The 20533-nt window shown below is 45.4% G+C and overlaps 1 protein-coding gene across 4 annotated transcripts in view; it reads right to left on the bottom strand.

Moving 5' to 3' along the window:
• Positions 1–20533, bottom strand: part of COQ7 (coenzyme Q7, hydroxylase) — a 75595-nt gene that overhangs the window by 38490 nt on the left and 16572 nt on the right. For 2 of the 4 annotated variants that reach the window (XM_036409249.1, XM_045571254.1), the window contains exon 7: positions 12494–12775. The exons of 1 other annotated variant lie outside the window; for it this stretch is intronic. The gene's annotated coding sequence lies outside the window, so the exon portion shown is untranslated. Of the gene's footprint in view, positions 1–12493; positions 12776–20533 lie in introns of those variants that run through there. One more of the 4 variants, XM_036409250.1, reaches the window with a different exon arrangement.

Raw genomic sequence — 20533 nt, 5'->3', positions numbered from 1 at the left:
GCAGCAAGTCGTGATGGCGTGGTATTTGGCGTGGCCCCCAAAGAAAGCAGTCCCTTCCAGAGTGGCGCTGTCTTTATTCAAACCAGTATTTACTGAGCACCTACTATGTGCCAAGTAGGAGGGTAGGTGCTGGGAAAATAGCAGCTGACAAAATATAGTTTCTGTCCTTCATAAAGCCTGCAGCAGAGAGAGAGAGAGAGAGAGAGAGAGAGAGAGAGAGAGAGAGAGAGAGAGAGATTAAAAGAAAGATTAAAAGAAAGAAAGAATCAAAAGAGAAGGGGTCTCATAGAAGAAAATGCTCTGGATGAAACAAAATTGTAGGAGGGAGTGGGATGGGTTGTTGCATGGCAGCTGGAGGTGACATTTGGTCTGAGAACTGCATGAGGAGCAGCCAGCCTCCAGAACAATAACAGCCATTACAAAGAACTTACTGTGTGCTATATTCACTCACTTCTCATGTTAATCCTATGAAGTGGGCATTATTCCCATTTTTCAGATGAGGAACCAGGGGCACAGGCAGCGGCAGCTGCTTGCCCAAGGTCACACAGCTTTAGCAGAGCTATGTGAACACAGGCACCAGGGTCCCTACTAGGGTGCTGCTCAGGGAAACCAGGTTCAGGACTCAGGGAGGGGACCAGAATTCCCCTTCCTCAACTGCTGGGAATTTGTATCTGTTGTCACAACTACACTAAGACCTCAGTCAGGGGAGCTTTGATTATTGTATAATCAAGGAGCACTCCCTGAATTTATCTAAATTTAAATAATCATCTTTATTTAGTTAACACTCATTCCATCTTCCCTGTTCTCACTATCAATTAAGGACAGCAGGATGAAGGCAATAAAAATGTCCAGAATCCAGCTGCCACCTGGGAATCAAGACTGAGGATGGCTCCTGGGTTAAACACCAAGATTACTCCAAGGAAATCCTAAGCTAAGCCTGGTAGAGCTAAGCAAACCTGCTTTTTCAGATCCCATCTCCACTACTATTAGCTATTAGACAGCAGTCTGTCAGTCAGGATGCTTTGGGTTGTGAGAGAAACACAGCTCAAACAGAATTGATGGTATCATGTTAACAGACATTTAGGGGATCCTACTTCAGAAAGGCTGGATTTAATTCCTCTCCATACGCTTCTTAGCTCTGTTTTCTTCCAAGTTGGCTGCACACCCCACACTGGGGACCGAGCCCACAGCCCAGGTCCTCTCCATATGCCCTGGCTGCTCTAGCTTCACTTTAGCCTCATTTATCCTCACTGCGAAGAAAAAGTTTTGCTTGCCTGAAAGTTGCAGCAAATGCTATGCCTAGGGATACCCTGGGGTCATATGCTACCAGCATCCAAGTTAGAGAATGCACTGATTAGCCTGGCCTGTGGTGGTGGTATGGACTGAATTGTGTCCTTTCAAAATTCATAGGTTGGAACCCTTATCCCCAACATAACCGTATTTGGAAACAAGGACTTTAGGAGGTAGTTAAGGTTACATAAGGTCAGAATGATGAGCCCTAATCCAATAGGACCCATATCATTATAAGAAGAGAGAGAAAGGTCTCTCGTTCCCTCACACCAAGGAAAGGCCTTGCGAGGACACAGGTAGGTGACTGTCTGCTGGCCAGGAGAGCCTCCACCAGAAGCCTGACCTTGCTGAACCTTGACCTTGGACTTCCAGCCTCCAGAACTGTGAGAAAATAAATTTAAGCCACCCAGTCTGTGGCATTTGTTGTATATCCAGCCCCAGCTGACCAAGGCAGTTGGATACCCAACCCTGAAACCAGGAGATGAGGTGAGCCTTGCCCAGACCATGGGGACTATGGTGGGGTGTTCCCCAAAGAAGTCAGTATGTTTTGCTGGAGAAGAGGGAGGGGGTGTTTTGGCATTCAAAAGCAACAGGAGGCCACCATATTTTGATAAACCCCTTAATCTCACTTTGCTTTAATTTCCCCCTCTATAAATCAGGAGTAATACTAACAGAGTGACTTGTTTTTCCCTGAGTAGATTTGGTGGCATGCTGTCATCAACCATTCAAAAAGGGCGATGCTCTAGATCAGAGGTCAGTAAACATTCTATGTAAATACATTAGGCTTGTGGGCCAAACAATCTCTGCTACAACTACCGGGATGGGCTGCTGTAGTTGAAAGCAGCTACATTTATTTTCTGGGGCTGCTGTAACAAAGCACCAGAAACTGGGTGGCTTAGAACTGGAATTTATCCTCTCATAGTTCTTAAAGAAAAAAAAAAAAAAAAAAAAAAATATATATATATATATATATATATATATATATATATATATATATATATTTTTTTTTTTTTTTTTTTTTTTTTTTTTTTTTACAGAGAGGAAAGGAGAGGAATAGAGAGTTAGAAACATCAATCAACTGCCTCCTGCACACCCCCTACTGGGGATGTGCCTGCAACCAAGTTACATGCCCTTGACCGGAATCGAACCGGGGACCTTTCAGTCTGAAGGCCGATGCTCTATTCACTGAGCCAAACCGGTTAGGGCTCTCTCACAGTTCTTAAGGGCAACAGTGCTGTACTACTTCTGAAGTTTGTAGGGGAGGATCCTTCCTTGCCTTGACCAGCTTTTTTTTTTTCCTTTTTCTTTTTTAAAATATATTTTTTATTAACTTCAGAGGGAGAGGGAGAGAGATAGAAACATCCATGATGAGAGAGAATCATTGATCGGCTGTCTCCTGCACACCCCACACTAGGGACTGAGCGTACAACCCAAGCATGTGCCCTGACTGGGACTTGAACCATGAACTCCTGGTTCATAGGTCGATGTTCAACCACTGAGCCACACCGGCCGGCAGCCTTGTCCAGTTTCTGATGACTCCAGGCATTCCTTGGCTTGTGGCTGCATCACATTAACCTCTGCCTTCATCTTCACATGTGTCTGTATCTTTTTTTAAAATTGGGTTTGAGAGAGAGAGAAAGGGAGGAAAAGTGAGAGAGAGAAACATTGATTTGTGTTCCATTTATTTCTATATTCATTAGTTGATTCTTGTATGTGACCAGGGTTTGAACCTGCAACTATGGTGTATTGGACCAACTGAACTACCCAGACAGGACCTGTGTCTGTATTTTTTTCTTTTCTTTCATATAGGGAATTTAGAGCCCACCTGGGTAATCCCAGTGGTCTCATGCAGAGATCCTTAACGTGATTATTTCTGCAAAGACCCTTTTTCCAATAAGGTAACATTCACAGGTTCCAAGTGTTGGGATGTGGACATAGCTTTTTGGAGGCATACTGAGAAAGCTCACTTTTCCCTCCTGTGTCTTTAAATTCCCACGGGACACTTCACCCCACCGCACTGAGTCAGTGTTTCTGGTACTGCTTTCCCAGCTGTAATTGGTTCCCATAGCTTACTTCCTCCAAAGAGCCAGGTACAGGCCTCGGAAAATCTACTCTATGTGTCAGAGCAAATACAAACCCCCTTTTGTGGGTTCTTACTGTATGCCAGGCAGAGGGGAACCTGAAGGAAAACAGGGCGCTCCCAGCTGACAGATTAAAACACCGCACAATATGGGTGGATTCGGAAAATGGTTTTGTAGACTTTTGATAATTATTTCATTAAAAATTTCCTTTAATGTGTAATACTTGACAAAGGCCACTCCTGTTGTTTTTTTTAACAGCTTAGCAAATATATACACACAGCCCTCCCAACATTTCTGATATCCCAGAGGTGTGTCTCCCAACACTGACGAGAGGAAAAGTGAAAGAGGAGGTGACTCATTTCCCATGGAGGCCCGGAAGGCTCTCGGGAGGAGACACATGACTAGGCTGTGAAGGATGGGAAAAGACAACCCTGTGTATCACATGTACCATGTGCCTCCTGGACACAGCCCTTCCTGTGCAGTTTCTCTTAAAATGCTCAGAACAAGCCCAGTGAGAGAGGTGCTGTCATCAATGCCTTTTCAAGGGGAAAGTGAGGCTAAGAGAGGATGAATCACATAGCTGGCAAGGCTACTTCAGAGCTGGGCTCTTATTCCTGGTGCTTTTTTCCCTTTTACATTGTAAAGGGTCTTATTGCACAGAAAGAGAGCATTCTGGGAAGGCGGGTTAATGTATGTTTGTATCTATCTCATTAACCAGCGGATTAGGTTCTTGGAACTTTGCTATAGTCATCTTGGTATCAGAAGCACCCAATACCGGGCCTGGAACATTATGGGGATTTTCTGAAATAATGAATGAATGAATGATGCTTCTACCAGCAGAAATTCAGAATGGCCATTCCAGGTAATGGGAACAAAATGTGTAAGTGCTCAGGTCCAGGAGCATGTGATAGTTGTGGACTGGGGGAGACAGGGCATCGGTCCTATTGTTGTAGAAGTCTGGAGTTGGTGAGTGGATACTGTGGCATTCAGTGACCATCCATTCCAGCCAACTTCTGCAAGCCGGGGCTGGAAAGCGAAACGCATTCCCACATTCCCTGGCACGGGGACAGGAGCTGCCCGGGACACCTGCTTTGCTAGTGCAGCTGGCAGCAGAGGTGGGTGGTTTTGAAGCCCACAGCTGGGCCCTGAGTCCACAGGCAGCTCCCTGGTGGGTGGAGGCAGCAGCTCCCTCAGTGGCCCAGTCTGCTGTGTAACTTAGGAATCCTTTCTGGAAGTCCCAGAGTCCTTTCCTGCAGCTTTCCCACAGCTTCTCAAACTAACTGTAATAAACGATCTGTCGCTGTTTCTTAAAAATGTCCAGTTGGTTCTACTATGCATGACTATTACACAGCACATGGCACATGCTACTCAGAACACCCACATGGCCTACCCTCTGTTCAGAGAGACGAGACCATCAATCACGCTTTTGTGGTTGTCAGAGCAATACTAAGTTGATGCAGATGTCTCTCAACACTTACTCTAAAGTGACAGGAGCAGAGCAGCCAGTAACAAGGGGGCCTGACACACAGCTCTGCCAACAATGCCACCCAGTACTGGATGGTGACCAAGTGACCTAAACCTATCTAAGCAAGAGTGTGGGCAGAGACGGGAGGAAGGAGGGTGCATATATTCCGGTGCCTTACGAAGCTGGCCACAGCTTTGCAGCAGACATAGCTGGCTCCCTGGTTTGAATGGGACACAGAAACCACGAGGAAGCGGAACTCAGAATTAAGCAGCAGGCATGGAACAGACAAAGGCTTTGAGAAAGTAAAAACCATAGCAGATGAGGGGAGGGGAGGAAGGAGCGAGGACAGCAAGCAGCTGATCTGAGAATGGTGGGCATCAGAGCTGGTGTTTGGGAACAAGGGCTGCTGTGCGCCTGTGTGACAAGCTAGACTGTCCCATCAGAGCAAGCAGCTGCTGCCTCGGTTCCCTGTGGATCCTTATAACAACCCCTGCTAGACTCAGGGGTGGTTGTGGCATGAGTTGGGAGGCATTTTCGCTCAGTCCTCTAGAAAACAGGACCTAAGGAGACAGCTTGCATGTGAATGTGTTCTGGGGAGTACAAAGCCAAAACCAGAGGGGAAGTAAAGCAGGGAGAAGAAGGGTGTATACATGTGGTGCATTACCAAGCTGGCCACAGCTCTGCGGCAAACACAGCTGGCTCCACCATCACCATAGATGCTGCACAGAGCCCCTTTATCTCTAATCAGCTATTGGAAAAAAAGGGCAGCCAATTCAGTGGGCAGCCATTTCCTCTCCCTCATCTGTCAAAGTATGCCCACTAGGCATGAAATGCCAGCACTTCCTGGCTGTGTCTCCAGGTCGATGGAGAAGCCAGAGTCTCTGCAGGTCTAGCTTAATCTGTACACATGCGGTCAGTCTCTACTTCCTTGGTTGGCTCCATGCAAAGGAAGACCTTGCTTGGTGACAGTGATGGCAGTGCTCTTTCCAATTGTGACTGATAATGGAGCAAGTTGTCACTAGAGCTGCCCTGGGCAAGAAGCAAGGCCAGTAGACAATGCCAAATGGTGGCCCATCAACTGGGTCTGGTGCAGAATGCTTCCTGGGGAGATGTCTGCTGAATTGATTCTGGAAGATGAACTGGTCATTGCCAGACAAAGGAGACAGAGAAGGATAGAACGTGCAGAAGTCCCTTTGTGTATGGAACCCTGGACAGATGAGAGAGCATGGTCTGGATTTCAGTAGGTCTGACGTTTGAGGCTGGAGGGAGAAATGTTGCGAGATGAGAATGGAGATCTGGTCACAACCTGTGTACCATATTGTTTGGTTAGGAAACTCTTGGTTACTAGTAATAAAAGACCCCAACTCAGTTGATTTAAATAACAGTAACACGTTACCACCTCACCAAACGGAAGTCTGGAGGTGAAGTGGCTCCACGCACCCACATCACCAGGTTCCTTCCATCTTTCTGCTCTACCTTCCAGACTAGCTCTCCTTCTGGTTCCACTATGGCTGCCATGGGTCCAACATCGCATCCACACACACAAACATCCATCAGAAGATGGACTAGCACCATGTCTGGTACTTTATAGAGGTGGCTGTCTTCTATGGATCTCTGTTTTAGAGCAAGGAAATATTTCACAGGAATTCCCCCGCAGAACTGCCTGCAAGTTTCATGGACTACAGCTGCATCATGTCCAGGCCCAAACCGATCACTGGCCAGAGGAAGGGAGTTGCCCTGATTGGCTTACATTAATGAGGACTTACCCCTGAGCTAGGGCTATAGTCACCTTCGTTAAGAGTAGGTACCCGAATAAATTTGGGGTTCTCTTAGTAAGGAAGGATTACAATATCAATGAAAATATTAATTAAAACATAAGTTCTGTTGTTACAGAGATGCTTTTCTTGTCTCTCATGAAACAATTATGGTGTTGGGAACTCGGGCTCCTTCCATCTTCTTGCTCCACCTGCCTAGGTGCTGCCCTGACATCTATAGTGCGAGATGGCATTCCAGCCCATGGGAAGGAGTAAAGGACAAAGGAAGGGCGTGACGTGGAATTAACTGCACACTGCACATTACATTGACCAGAACTTAGGCACATGGTTTGGTACTGTGATCTTTAATAAGAAACATAAATTTGGTCTTTGTCCCTATTTTTGGTACAGATCTCCTAAAACCTTTGGGATTTCCTAAGTGACCAGAGTGTCAAGGTGTTTTTTGTTATGTTACTGAGGTGACATTTTTCACCAGCATCTGAGGATGGGCACTGTTTTCCAGGAGAACCAACCAGGTGATTAGGAGGTTGGAACTTTCAGACCTCTCCAGTTCCTCCTCCCCACTCCCCCTTCCACCTTCATCTCCAGCGAGGAGAAAATGGCTAGAGATTGATCTCCAACACCAATATCCAGTGACTTAATTAATAATGAAATCTCCATAAAACCCCAAAAGGATGAGTTTGGAGAGCTTCTGGGTTGGTGATCACGTGGAGATGGGGGGAGAGTGGTGTGCCTGGAGTGGGCACAATGCTGGGTGCCCTTCCCCTATGCATCCTTCCATCCGGCTGTTCCCGAGTCCTATCCTTTCATAATAAACCAGGGATCTAGTAAGTAAAATGTTTCTCTGAGTTCTGTGAGCCATTATAGCAAATTAATCAAATCCAAGGGGAAGAGGGTTCATTGCCTGTCAGAAGCACAGGGGACAAGCTGGACTTGCAATTGGCGTTTGAAATGGGGGGTAGGGGCAGTCTTACAAGCCTGAGCCCTTAATCTGTGGGATCTAAGTAGATGCTACCTAAGTAGACAGTGCTACCTAATGCTACCTAAGTAGACAGTGTAAAAATTGAGTTCAATTGTAGGGCACCCAGCTGGCATCCAAGAATTGCTTGGTGATGTGGGAATATGTCCTTCCACACACTGGAATTGGTTCCAGTAACATATACAACCACATGTAAAATCAAAGAACACTGAGAAATGTAGTCATTATCTTAGAGCATGTATTCTGCTAAAAAATGTGTTTTATTATTATGGGAAAGAAAGAGAATGAATATTAGGGGACAACTAGCCTTTGCTAACGGTTGTCAACCAACAGTATCTATTCCAGGGGCTGCTATGGGATCAGTTCTATCCTAAATGTGATTCATTACTTGTGTGATTACTAATTAAATGTTTGTATTTCTAAATATACTGTAATCTCTTCTTATGAATAGTGACCTTATCTGTCCTTTATACATTTAATCACTAACTGTTGAATGACCAACTAAATGAAAGAATGAACGAATCCTTATTTCAGAAGTCCAGCAAAGTAGTCCCATAAAGAGCTTTTCATTAGAGAATATTCTTCCCTGATCTGTATTTAGAAAACCACTGTTTATGAGTCATGAATAATGAAACCAGCATCAGTCAAAGGGAAGCTTTGGTCCAGCAGAGATGAAGGGCCAAGAGAGAGCTAATAAGTCTGTAATGCAATTTTTTGCCAATAAAATGGTGCGATATTAAATTCAAGGCCATGAGATTTACACTGTAAACCCAACACAATTAGAGAGTAAGAACCCACTTCCCCACCTGCTCCAGTTCTTCTAGTTTGAGTCATTTTATGGACATAGATTTCCCACTGCCATTGTCTGGTGATATCACGATGAGAATTTTGACAGTCATTTAGTTTCTGGTTGTAGGACCAATGGGGCCAAAAGAGACTCAGATCTGAGTGGAACACAGAATCGCTGAGTTCAGAAAACCACTCTCTGCAAAGTTAAGAGTCACATACAAGGCCCCTTCTTCCCTGCCTCCGGCTACCAGCATGGAGGTAAGAATCAGCAATTCCTGAGTGTTTCCTGTTCCACAAGCAATGTCCTAATTAAGCAATTTACATGGTTTTCACTCATTCAGCCCTCACCACACAGAACAACCTTATGAGGTGGGTTCTATTTTATCTCCATTCTGTAGATGCAAAAACTGAGGCATAGGCAGAATACACACTTTGTCCCAGGTCATATAGCCAGAAAGTGGAAAAGCTGGGATTTGAACCCATGCCTCCCATGATGATACCTTTAACAATCCTACACACTATCTTGAGTCAGTCATTTTCCAAATGGACATCAGATAATGTTTTCCAGGACGTGGGGGAAAAGACCAGAGTAAGACATATAAAGGGAATTTTTCATAATGCCCAATTTACAGTCGAGTCTCCTCTTACAGGGTAGGGACACTTCAAAATCAGCATGTAGCAAAATAAAATTGCATTTAGTTCAAACTTCCCTTGCCAGATTGGCATAGGGGCTAGGATTACACATTTGTCATAACATTTAATGGTCCACTTCCAACTTACACATTTCACTGTATCTAAATTTCATCTCAAAAATACCACAAACACATATTGGATTCTAGTGAGTAAAATGCATGCAGAAGTGTTTAGGGGTGAAGTGAACTGGTCTCAGCAATTGCCTTTGAAATATATAAGAAAATCAGAGGAACTGACAGGTGGAGAGAGGGATGGATAAGTAGAAAGACATGTGATACAGGCAGTAAAGTTAAACATTAATGGTAGAATCTCAGTGGTTGATGTATGAATGTTCTCTGTTACAGGTCTTTTGAATTCCCTGTTTGCTTGAAAAAATATCTATACTAATAAAAGGGTAACAGGCTAATTAGACCAGGAGACCTTCTGGATGTCCTTCCGGACAAAGCCATGGTGGTAGGGCTGAGGCAGATCTGGTTAGGGGCAATCAGGCCGGCAGGGGAGGGAAGTTTGGGGTGAGCAGGCCAGCAGGGGCAAGCAGGCTTGCAGGGGGGTAGGTGGGGGCAAAGGTTAGCACAGGAGGGCAGGTGGGGGTGATCAGGCCGACAGGGGACACAGTTGAGGATGAGCAGGCTGCAGGGTGGCATTTGGGGGCAGGCAGGCCAGTGGGGGGTGGGGGAGGAGGGAAGACACACGAAGTTGGGGGTGAGCAGGCCAGCGGTGGTGGGCAGTTAGGGGTGATCTGGCCACAGAAGGGGGGACAGCTGGGATTGATCAGGCCAGCAGGCAGAGTGGTTAGGGGCTATCAGGCAGGCAGGCAGGTGAGTGGTTAGGAGCCAGCGGTCCCAGATTGTGAGAGGGATATCCGACTGACTGCTGGTTTAGACCCGATTCCACAGGGTTCCATATTGGAGAGGGTACAGGCCAGCTGAGGGCCACCCCCCCAAACCGTGTATGAATTTCATGCACCAGGCCACTAGTTTTAATATAATATTGAGAAGGAAAAAAACAAACATTTAAAATCTGTTAAGATGTTGCTAGTTTGGAAGCTGATATCCTGTCTCTTATTAGCCATCACAGTCAGATGTTTTTCCAGCATCAAAATCAGTTTCATCAGTTGAGCACCCAATGAAGGAACAGGTTTGAGTTCATGGGCCAAGTTATGTGAATTAATATGTATCTTTAACCACTCAGCATGGTGAATGAGCCATTGTAAGAAATGGACAATGGGAGACGAGATTAGCTCTTTAAGTAGTCAGTATTGTCCATACTATTTAAAGTGCTTTCTCACACACCCGAAGCATTTTTAAAAATATATATATTTTATTGATTTTTTACAGAGAGGAAGAGAGAAAGACAGGGAACCAGAAACGTCGATGAGAGAGAAACATCGACCAGCCGCCTCCTGCACACCCTCCACTGGGGATGTGCCCGCAACCAACGTACATACCCTTGACCGGAATCGAACCCAGGACCTTTCAGTCTGCAGACTGACGCTCTAACTGAGCCAAACCGGTTTTGGCCCGAAGCATTTTTGTTTATGTAGCTAAGCCATAACAATTTAAATTTGCAAATGATTTGGTTCTAATACAGTCATTTAAAAAATCAATCCAGAGCATGCCCTTCCACTTTGTTGAAGGTTAAAATAACCATTTTCTGCTGAAACCGGTTTGGCTCAGTGGATAGAGCATCAGCCTGCAGACTGAAAGGTCCCGGGTTCGATTCAAGGGCATGTACCTTGGTTGCCGGCACATCCCCGGTAGGGCGTGTGCAGGAGGCAGCCAGTCAGTGTTTCTCTCTCATTGATGTTTCTAGCTCTCTATCCCTCTCCCTTCCTCTCTGTAAAAAAATCAATAAAATATATATTTAAAAATAAATAAATAACCATTTCTGCCCTGGCCATTTTGGCTTAATGGACAGAGCATCAGCCTGAAGGTCCTGGGTTCCATTCCATATAAGGGCATATATCTAGGTTGCAGGCTCAATCCCCAGCCCAATCAGGGCATGTGTGAGAGGCAATCGATGTGTCTCTCTTACACTGATGTTTCTCTCAGTCTTCCCTCCTCAGCTCCACTCTTGTTAAAAATTAATGGAAAAATATCCTAGGGTGAGGATTAACAAAAACAAACAAACAAGCCATTTTCTTCTAAGAAAAAAAAATGATAATAACAATCATGGGAAATTGGTTTTTCTCCTTGAGTCCTAACAGCAAAAAGAAAAGTTGCAATCCTAGGTCAATAAATCACTTCATCCGCCACTTGTATGTGGGCAGGGCTCTGTCTACCTGCTTTGTGGCCCCTTATCTCACCAGGGCTTGGCACAAGTGTCATTCCATAAATAAATATTTGTTGAATTTATTTCACCAGCCTGTGAAATTGAAAGGGTTGGGGAGAAAAATAGCCTGCACCTGGATGCAGGAAGTCATTACTAAACCTCCGGACAGATAGACAGATACAGACATCCTGTGATCATCTAAGGACACAGTTGTCAAGGCATTCCAACCAGCAAGAACAGAAAGAACCACAGCCTGTCCAGGATCCTCCCAGCGTAACTCATACTCCACACCTTCCACTTGGGACGACTTTCTCTCAAGGAGGGAAAATATTACTCTTTTATGTGCCTCAAAAGCCCAGAGGATCCTTGTTTTTTGATCACTTGGGATTTGCATCTCTTTCAGAGGAGGAGGCACAGCAGAAAAGAACCCATGACCACCATGGGGGACCATATTTCCCTGCACTCTGGGAGTTCTGCCACTTACTCATGAGACTGGCTTCTCAGCACCTGAGTGCATCTACAAACTCACAACTGTTCCTACGCCCCTGCTATGTGTCAAGCACTGTGCTTTCATATGTGTAATCACTAATGCTCATAGCCAACTTGTATGTAACAGGTGGGTATTAATGTCATCTCCTACTTTACTGGGGAGGAAACTAAAATTCAAAGGGATTACAAAACCATCCAGCCAAGAGCAGATAAAACCAACGATCAAACTCAATTCCATTGAACTTCCACCCCAATGCCCTTACCATGACAGCTCTTTGAATTGAATGCCAAAAAGGCAGTGTTGTCCTTAGGGCTATGCTGTAAATGAGAACTAGAACTAAGACCATTAATGCAGGCTCCCTAGATTATCAGTCTGGGTTAGATCATTCCAGTAGCTATCTCTTGTTTCTGCTTTCTTGGTATCCACCTGGTGGTAACAGCTTGATTTTTCTTGGTAACTTCCCCTCCCTCAGCTCTGTTTGTTTGATTTGGATGTCACTGGTCACAACCCCCAGCTCGAGGAATAGACACATGACCGAGGCCAGTCTGTTGAGAGTACAGTATTCCCTTGCTCACTATGTGATTCAGAGTGAAGAGGTGACCCAAGTTGATCCATAAGTTTTAGTTAGCTTTTGCTACATAACAAACATCCCAAACCTTAAAGACTTAAATAGCAAACTTTTATTATTTTTCACAATTCTGTGGGTAGGCAGGGTGGTTCATCTGCTCTAGGCCAGCACAGTTGATTGCAGTGGTCTCTTGGTGGCTTGCCTGGAGCTGAATGGTCTAGGATGGCCTTCTCAGTGTCCCGTGGTTGGTAGACTGGTTTGTCTAAGGACATGTGAAACAGCATGCTTCTGCTCCGTGTAATTCCTCATCCTCTGGTAGGCTATTCCAGGCTTGTTGCTGTGGGAGCAGCATTCAAAGAAATCCAGAGCAAAGACTGAAAAGCAGATTGAGACTTAGGTGTGGAACTCATATACTGTCACTTTTATTACACTCCATTGGTCAACACAAGTATAAGATCATCCAGCAATAAATGGTGCAATAAATTCCACCTCTTGGTGAAAGAAGCTGCAAAGAATTGAGGCCATTTGCAATTTACTCTAGAGTCCATTTTCACTGGGAGATTGAGAAAGAGAAGTCCTTTTTTCTATCAGAATTGCTGATCCATTAGGCTGTAAGCCCCGAGATGCTGGCGGGCAGCTTTGCCAACACGGGGGAAAGGCTTGTTGGAGAGGAAACGACTACCAAGACTAGAGATAGAAACTACTGATGGTTTCATTTGAGCTCCACTCATGCCTATATTTAAGTTGATTTGAGTCTCTCCTCTGAGGTTGGAAGTGAGAGAAAAGAGGGTTTCTTTCCTTCTGAGTACCTCCCTCAGATTCCCAAAGCATCTCATAGCCCACTTCTTAAGTGGTGGCAACAGCTGTCCTCCATAATCGAATGCTGTCATTCTCAGTCAGTGTGAGATGCTATAACAGAGTATCATAGACTGGGGGCTTATAAACAACAAAAATTTCTCTCACAGTTCTGGAAACTGGAAAATGCCAGGTCAAGACACCAGCAGATTCAGTGTCTGGTGAGATCCCACTTCCTGGTTCAGACAGTTGTCTTTTCACTGTGTCCTCACATGGCAGAGGGGCAAGGGAGCTCTCTGGGGTCCCTTTTATAAAGACACATTCCAAATGTGAGGGCCCACCCTCCTTAATCACCTCTCAAAGCCCCATCTCCTAATACCATCACTTCGAGTCTGGATTTCAACATATAAATTTGGGGGTACACAGACATTCAGCTTTGAATTCCACTTGAGCTCATGGCCTAACTTTTGGTATCCTTCTACTGAAATAAATGATTTCCATGGAAATGGGAGGGACAGGCTGGTAAGGAAGACAGGTGTGGTGAGTTTCACAGAAGTGTCTGCTTTGATTTAAACAGAGACAGGGTAAGTCTGCAAGGATTTTTCAGAAAAGATGTCAGGAATACGGTAACATACTAATTTAATGACGAACAGGCACCTGGAAAAGGTGCCTGGTTTTGGACACTGGTCACTTTTTGGTGGTATCTGAATCTATCCACAGCATTCAAACCTCTACCATTTATGGTTTTCCTGTTAGGGTCAAATAGAGAAACCATCCTTTCTAGTTTATGTGAATTCAATCATAGTATGTGGCAGGAAGAGGTAGGAATAAAAATGGAGAAGGAGAGGGAGAGGGAGAGGGGAGGGGAGGGGAGGGGAGGGGGGAGGGGAGGGGGAAGGGGAAAAGGGGGAGAGGGGGAGAGGGGGAGAGGGGGAGAGGAGGAGAGGGGGAGAGGGGGAGGGAGAGGGAGAGGGATCACCATGTAAACGTTGTGGGGGACCTACCCATCTACCTCCTGTTTTTGTCTATGAGCACACCTTTTGGTGGGCAGATAGAAACTGTATATCTGCTCTTGTTCTTTCACTCCATCCCAGTTCCCACCTGCTGGGTGCAAGTAGTATTTAAAAATGGCTATTTCCCTTCAACAAGGTCCTAAGAAACACCTTCTATAGTGCTCAACTAGCAAAACACAGTGATGGGTTCCAGCCCTGGGAAAAAATCTACTAGGTGTAGGAAGTTTCTGGGAGACAGCACAATGCTGTGTTGTCTAGGGAGTTTAAGAGATGGTTTCACCTGGAGAGTATCATGCTAAGTGAAATCAGTCAGTCAGAAAAAGACAAGTATCACATGATCTCACTCATATGTGGAATCTAATTAACAAAACAAACTGATGAACGGAGTGGCTCCAGAGACATGGAAGCATGAAACAGAATCTTGGAGTGCAGAATCTCAGAGTGGGGGACAGTTGGTGGGTGGGAGGGGATCAACCAAAGTCCTTGTATGCATATATGCATAACCAGTGGAGGCAGACAATGGGGTGGTAAGGGCCTGGGGTGGGGGTAAGCAGGGGGTCGATGGGGAGGGGACTACACACATATGTAATACTTTCAACAATAACGATTTTAAAAAGAAAAAAAATTATTTCATAGAAAGAAAAAAATATTTCTTTGTCAATGCGCGCCTTCCATCCTGACCGACTTTGGAACCTCCTCTATCTCATTTCCACACTGGAACAAGTCACCCACATTCTCTGAAGCCTGCCACTCATCCTTTGTAATGTCTTTGTCGATTGTAGCTTTGGAGCCTTTCACTGGAGGATGTGACACCCTACATTGGACCACTTGAGCCAATCACTAATGCAGATGTGATTTCTAAGACTCCAAAAGCCAGCACTGCCAGTAAACTGACTTGTTCCAGTGTGGAAATGAGATAGAGGAGGTTCCAAAGTCGGTCAGGATGGAAGGCGCGCATTGACAAAGAAATATTTTTTTCTTTAAACTGGCAATCTCCCCAAGCTGCCTCCCTGCCCCCGTCCTGAAGGCTCCCGAGGGCAGTGTGCTGACTGCCACACTGCCGGGCTCTCCGGCCACATCAGGCTGCCCAGGACCTACGCAGCATCTGGCCATCAGCTTGACAGGATGCTGAGTTGCCTGTGTGTACCCTTCACTTTCCCCTTTGAGAAAGGCACACTGGGAAGACAGACGTGACCTTTTATTGCCTCTCCAAAGGTCAGGCTTTCTCCTGCGGCTGCAAGTGGCCCTCGACACACTGTGTGTATAAAAGGGACAGATTATCAGCCTCAGCTGTACATCAGGGCTGTGCTAAGCACATAATTCACCTCCCTTTTCTTCCACAAAGCCACCCGGGGCTCAGTTTGATGTGTTTTATTTCTGGCCCTGCATGAGGGATCCACCCAAACAGTCTATCCTGCAGGAGGCCTTGAATAATGCTCACTTCCTTCCTCACCTTCGATAACCAACCTGGACTATCCGGAATGAAGCAGTGTTCGATTTGCACGAGTAAAAACACAAGACTCAAACTAGGCACAGCTTGCTGTAACCACAGGGAGGGACCAAGAGCCAGGCATCCATCTATATGTTCAGAGCTATTTTAATAGAACAATCCTCATCCTCATCCCTCTGAGTGACTTTTGTTCACCTGAAAGGCACCTGTGTGGATTATCGATAATTCACTCAGCATTGATTGATTCAACTCATACTTACTCAACACCTACTCCGTGCCATACTGTTCTAGGTGTTTGGAATATATTCAGTGAACAAAACAAGATCTCAGCCCTCACTGAGCTGGCATTGAAAGCCTTGTCCATTATAGTGGGGCCATAGAATTTACTGCCCAAACTCAGACACTGGAGAAGGAAACTGATTGCCGAGGACTATTAAGTTGGAAGACAGGCACAGACCAGAACCATCCTGGGCAAACCACAGGGGAGGTGTGCAGCAGCCCAAGGCTTTGCTGGTAGTGGACACTGCTCAGTAATCAGGTGCTTCTAGAGCAGAAAGAGCAATGTGCTTTGGAGGTAAGCAGTGCTGGGTTTGAGTCTCAAATCAAAGACTTACTGAGTGGCATCAACTACTCATCCCTTCTCTGATGTTCAGGTTTCCTAGCAGTATGGATTACATGAAGTAACACCTGGGAAGACCACACATGGCACTTAACACTGTAGACAGGTTCTGTGACTTTAAGCAAAGTGACATATAATGAAACCAATTTTACTATAGGCCAACTGATATAAACAAGAGTTAAGCTCCTACAGCATCTTATCAATGTTATAACAAAACGATGCCATTCAAGGACCTGCTGTAGAGGTTTAACAACCATTGGTTTCTCATCCCCCAACTCAATGTCAACACCCTGACCCCCTCCCACCCCCCCCCACCCCCCACACACACACTTACTAGATTTGGAAACTACCCTTTAATATCTAAAGCAATCTACTAGATTAGCAAATAAACTTATATTGGTTAAATAGTTATAGGAAAAGTTTCTACTGCAATAGCAGAATAAAACCAATGAAAAAATCATAATCATTACTATATTATTGAGTTTACTATAAGTGCTAAGAAGCTTTTTACATTAACTGTGTTCCTACAATCTCTACAAATCAAGTAATGTTTTACAACCCATTTTAAAGATGAGAATAAGGCCTAGATCAGCAAATGTTCTCTGTAAGGGCCAGTAAGTATTTTAGGTTTTGCAGGCCACAAGCATATTGTTTCAACTTTTCAAGTTTTTGAAGGTAGCATGAAGCAGGAAAGCAGCCAAAATAGGTAAATGAAGGGTGAGTTTCAATGAAACTTGACTTACAACAGCTGGATTTGGCTCCAGCACTGTCTGCTGACTCCTGGCCTAGAGGGGTGAAGCCGAACTCAAGCTCCGCAGGCGAGTGAAGTGGCTTAGCTGGGATCTGAGCTACACCTCCGCACACAGTTCTGTGTCCGGGTTTACCCCTCGCTGCAGTCATTGTCAGAGATTTTTCCATATCACCACAGAGACACCTCGTTTTTCTTAATGGCTACAGAGTCATCCCTGTTGTAGCTGAACGGTGACTTCCTTAGCTGGTACTGAAGTCAGCTACAATAGTTTGCTATCATAAATAATGCTGCAGCAATTACCTGCACACACGGCATTTTGCGCATCTTGAACTGTAGTGTATTTTCAGAATGGCTGCTGGAGTTCCGGCCTTGATCTCCATATTGCAGGCTGCGTGGAACAGTTTGGAGAAGGCAAGAAAAGCAGCTTCTAGTTGTCTGACCCTTCCCTGGAAATCCCACCTAAGAGCTTCTGTGTATGTATCCCTGACCCAAACACAGACCCAGGGGCACCTCCAGCTGCAGGGTGGAGAGAGAAGTCGAGGGCCTCCCCTGGGCTCTCGTGGAAATGGATGGATAAGCATCATGTCCACAGGACTCCAAGGCGGTGAGCGTGGTCCAAGCTGTCCCATCTTACTGTGGCTTTCTTAAGGTTCCCTCTCCTCAGATGGGGATAAAGTATGGAGATAAAGTCAGGAGGCCAGACTTTCAGCCTTCGCCGTCACCGTGGGTATCTTTTTCTCCCTATCCGGAGATGCCCTCTCCTCCTATCTTTCCTCTACTTTAGTCTGTTTTAACTAATGGCATCTCATAGAAAAACTGCAGATAATTTTTCTTCAGACACAATCTCTTCCCCTAATAAACTCTTAACACTGTTAGCAGCACCCTTCCTTATCACCGTAAGTAATAGTGAAAGGGAAATATACTTTGTGCATATATACTTTAGCCAATACCCCTGCCTTTCCATTTCCCAATTCCACATCCAGTAACTCTTCCAACAGCTCAAACAGGTTCCTGGCTCCTCCTGAATCCTAGTGAAATCAGTTTGAGGAGGAAAAATTACAGATTTTAAGATTAATTCGATGTGGATGATGAGGCTGAAGGGAGTCAGAAGGCTGGATTTTGGGCTCTAGTTTACACAGCTGGGTAGATCTTTTAATCCCCAGTGGCTGGCCCTTTATCTGGCATAGGGCTGATGCTAAATAAATTTTGTGAATGAAAAACACACACATAAAAATAAAAAATAAAAAAAAACACCTTTCAAAACTAGTCACTTCCCTTGACATTATTTCCTTATTTCTGTCCTATATTTTTATTATTTTCCTATTCAGCCTAAAACTTACCACTGATTCATGTTTCCTCTATGTCCTGTATTAGTCAGGATTCTCGAGAAAAACAGAACCAATGGGGGTTGGAGGTGGTGTATGTAAAAGGAATTGGCTCATGTGATTACAGAGGCTGACAAGTCTCAAGATAATCCTTCGGCAAGCTGGAGACTCAGCAGAGCAGATGGTGGGTGAGTTCCAGACCCAAGAAGAGCCAATGTTTCAGTTCAAGCCTGAAGGCAGAGAAGGACCAATACCCCAGCTCCGCAGCCAGGCAGGAGGGATTTCCTTTATTTTCAGGAAGGTCAGCCTTTTTATTATATTAGATTTTCAACTGATTAGATGAGGCCCACTCGCATAAGGGAGGGCAATCTGCTTACTCAGTCTACCAATTTCAACTGTTAATCTCAATCAAAAACACCCCCCAAAACACCCAAAATCGTGTCTGGAAAATCCATAATCCAGTCAAGTGGACACAGAAAACTAACCATCACTAGTTAATTTTATGAATGCACCTGACTGATTAGCCAACAAGTCCTGCTCTTCTTCTGGAGAAGGGTTTTCTATGCAGTCAGGGTCTTGACAGAAATGAGAGGCACTCAAAAGGGAGAACTGAGTGAAGTTTATGGATGAGACTTATTCAGAAAGGTGAGGGCAGGATGAAGGGAACTTAAAGTTGAGGGATGGTGAAACCTCCAAGGTCCTGAGACAGCTGGAAGCTTTTATGACTCCCGGGTCTGATGGGGCAGATAGAGGGAATGTGCCAACCATGTTCAAAGCACTTGACTCATATTACCTTTAAAAATACACTTTTTTTTATTGACCTTAGAGAGAGAAACATTGATCAGCTGCCTCCTGCACATCCCTACTGGGGATTGAGCCACAATCCAGGCATGTGCCTTGACCAGGAATGGAACTGGGACCTCTCTATGGATGGGATGGTGCTCAACAAACTGAGTCATACCAGCCAAGGCTACACAGATTACCTTTAAAAAAAGTTTTGACACACTAAAAGCTCAGTGCACAAAATTTGTGCATGTGGTAGGGGATGTCCCTCAGCCCAGTCTGCACCCTCTCCAATCCGGGACCCCTCAGGGGATGTCCAACTGCCTCTTGCAATCTGGGACCACTGGCTCCTAACTGCTCACCTGCCTGATTGCCCCTAACCACCTCTGCCTGCCTGCCTGCCTGGTGGCCCCTAACTGCTTCCCTGCTGGCCTTATCACCCTAACCGTCTCTGCCTTGCCCCACACCCAGGACCCAGGAGTCCCTCCTCCAACTGGTCGCAGGCACCTGGGACCTGGGCTTCCCTCCCTCTGGCCAGGTGCAGGTACAGGGACCAAGGGGCAGGTGGCTTGTCCCTCTCCTGGGCTGCAGCTTGGCAGGCCCCAATTCCTCTCTCCCCAGTGTTGAGTGTCTGAGCTGTTATGGTGTGATGGCGTGAGGGCATTACAACCATTTGCATATTAGCTCTTTATTATATAGGATAACTCACATACCAGACAAGTCACTGATTTAAGATGTACACTTCAATGGCTTTTAGTATATGCAAGGCATCCTGTAACCATCACCACAGTCAAATTTAGAACATTATTCTGAAAATAAACCCTGAACTCCTTAGCTATCACCCTCCAACACCCCATTCCCTCCCAGCCCTAGATAACCACTAATCTTTCTGTCTCTATGGATTTCCCTGTTGTGGACATTTCATGTAAGTGGGGTCATATAATACATGGTCCTTTGTGACTGGTTTCTTCCACGTAGCATACTTTTTCAGGTTCATCCATGACAACCCAGGTGTAACCATTTTACAAGTGGATAAATTAAGGCATGGAAAGATAGGTAACACCTGATAAGTGGTAGAGCAAGAATTCACATCTAGGTATTTTAAATCATTATGCTAGGCTGTCACAAGAGTCCTCACCCACCATCAAGGGGAGCACTATGTAATATCCCCCTGATCGCTTCCTCCCCGACCCAGTCCATCCTGAACCTACTGCCCCATTTATATCAACTCAAGTTCTGTCTCCACCATGACTTCCTGGGCTCAGGGGACATCAGGCCTTTTTACCTTTCCAATGTCTGTTCTCCCTTCTCCTGGTGAGGGGACTCTGGCTTCCTTTGTGGGAACCTTCCCTACCAACTCTAGGCCATGTAGCTGGAGTGGAGTTGTTTCACTCCA

The sequence above is a fragment of the Pipistrellus kuhlii genome, unplaced genomic scaffold, assembly GCF_014108245.1.
Source record: "Pipistrellus kuhlii isolate mPipKuh1 unplaced genomic scaffold, mPipKuh1.p scaffold_m20_p_4, whole genome shotgun sequence".
NCBI lineage: Eukaryota > Metazoa > Chordata > Mammalia > Chiroptera > Vespertilionidae > Pipistrellus > Pipistrellus kuhlii.
This window is presented reverse-complemented; position numbering and strand designations above follow the sequence as displayed.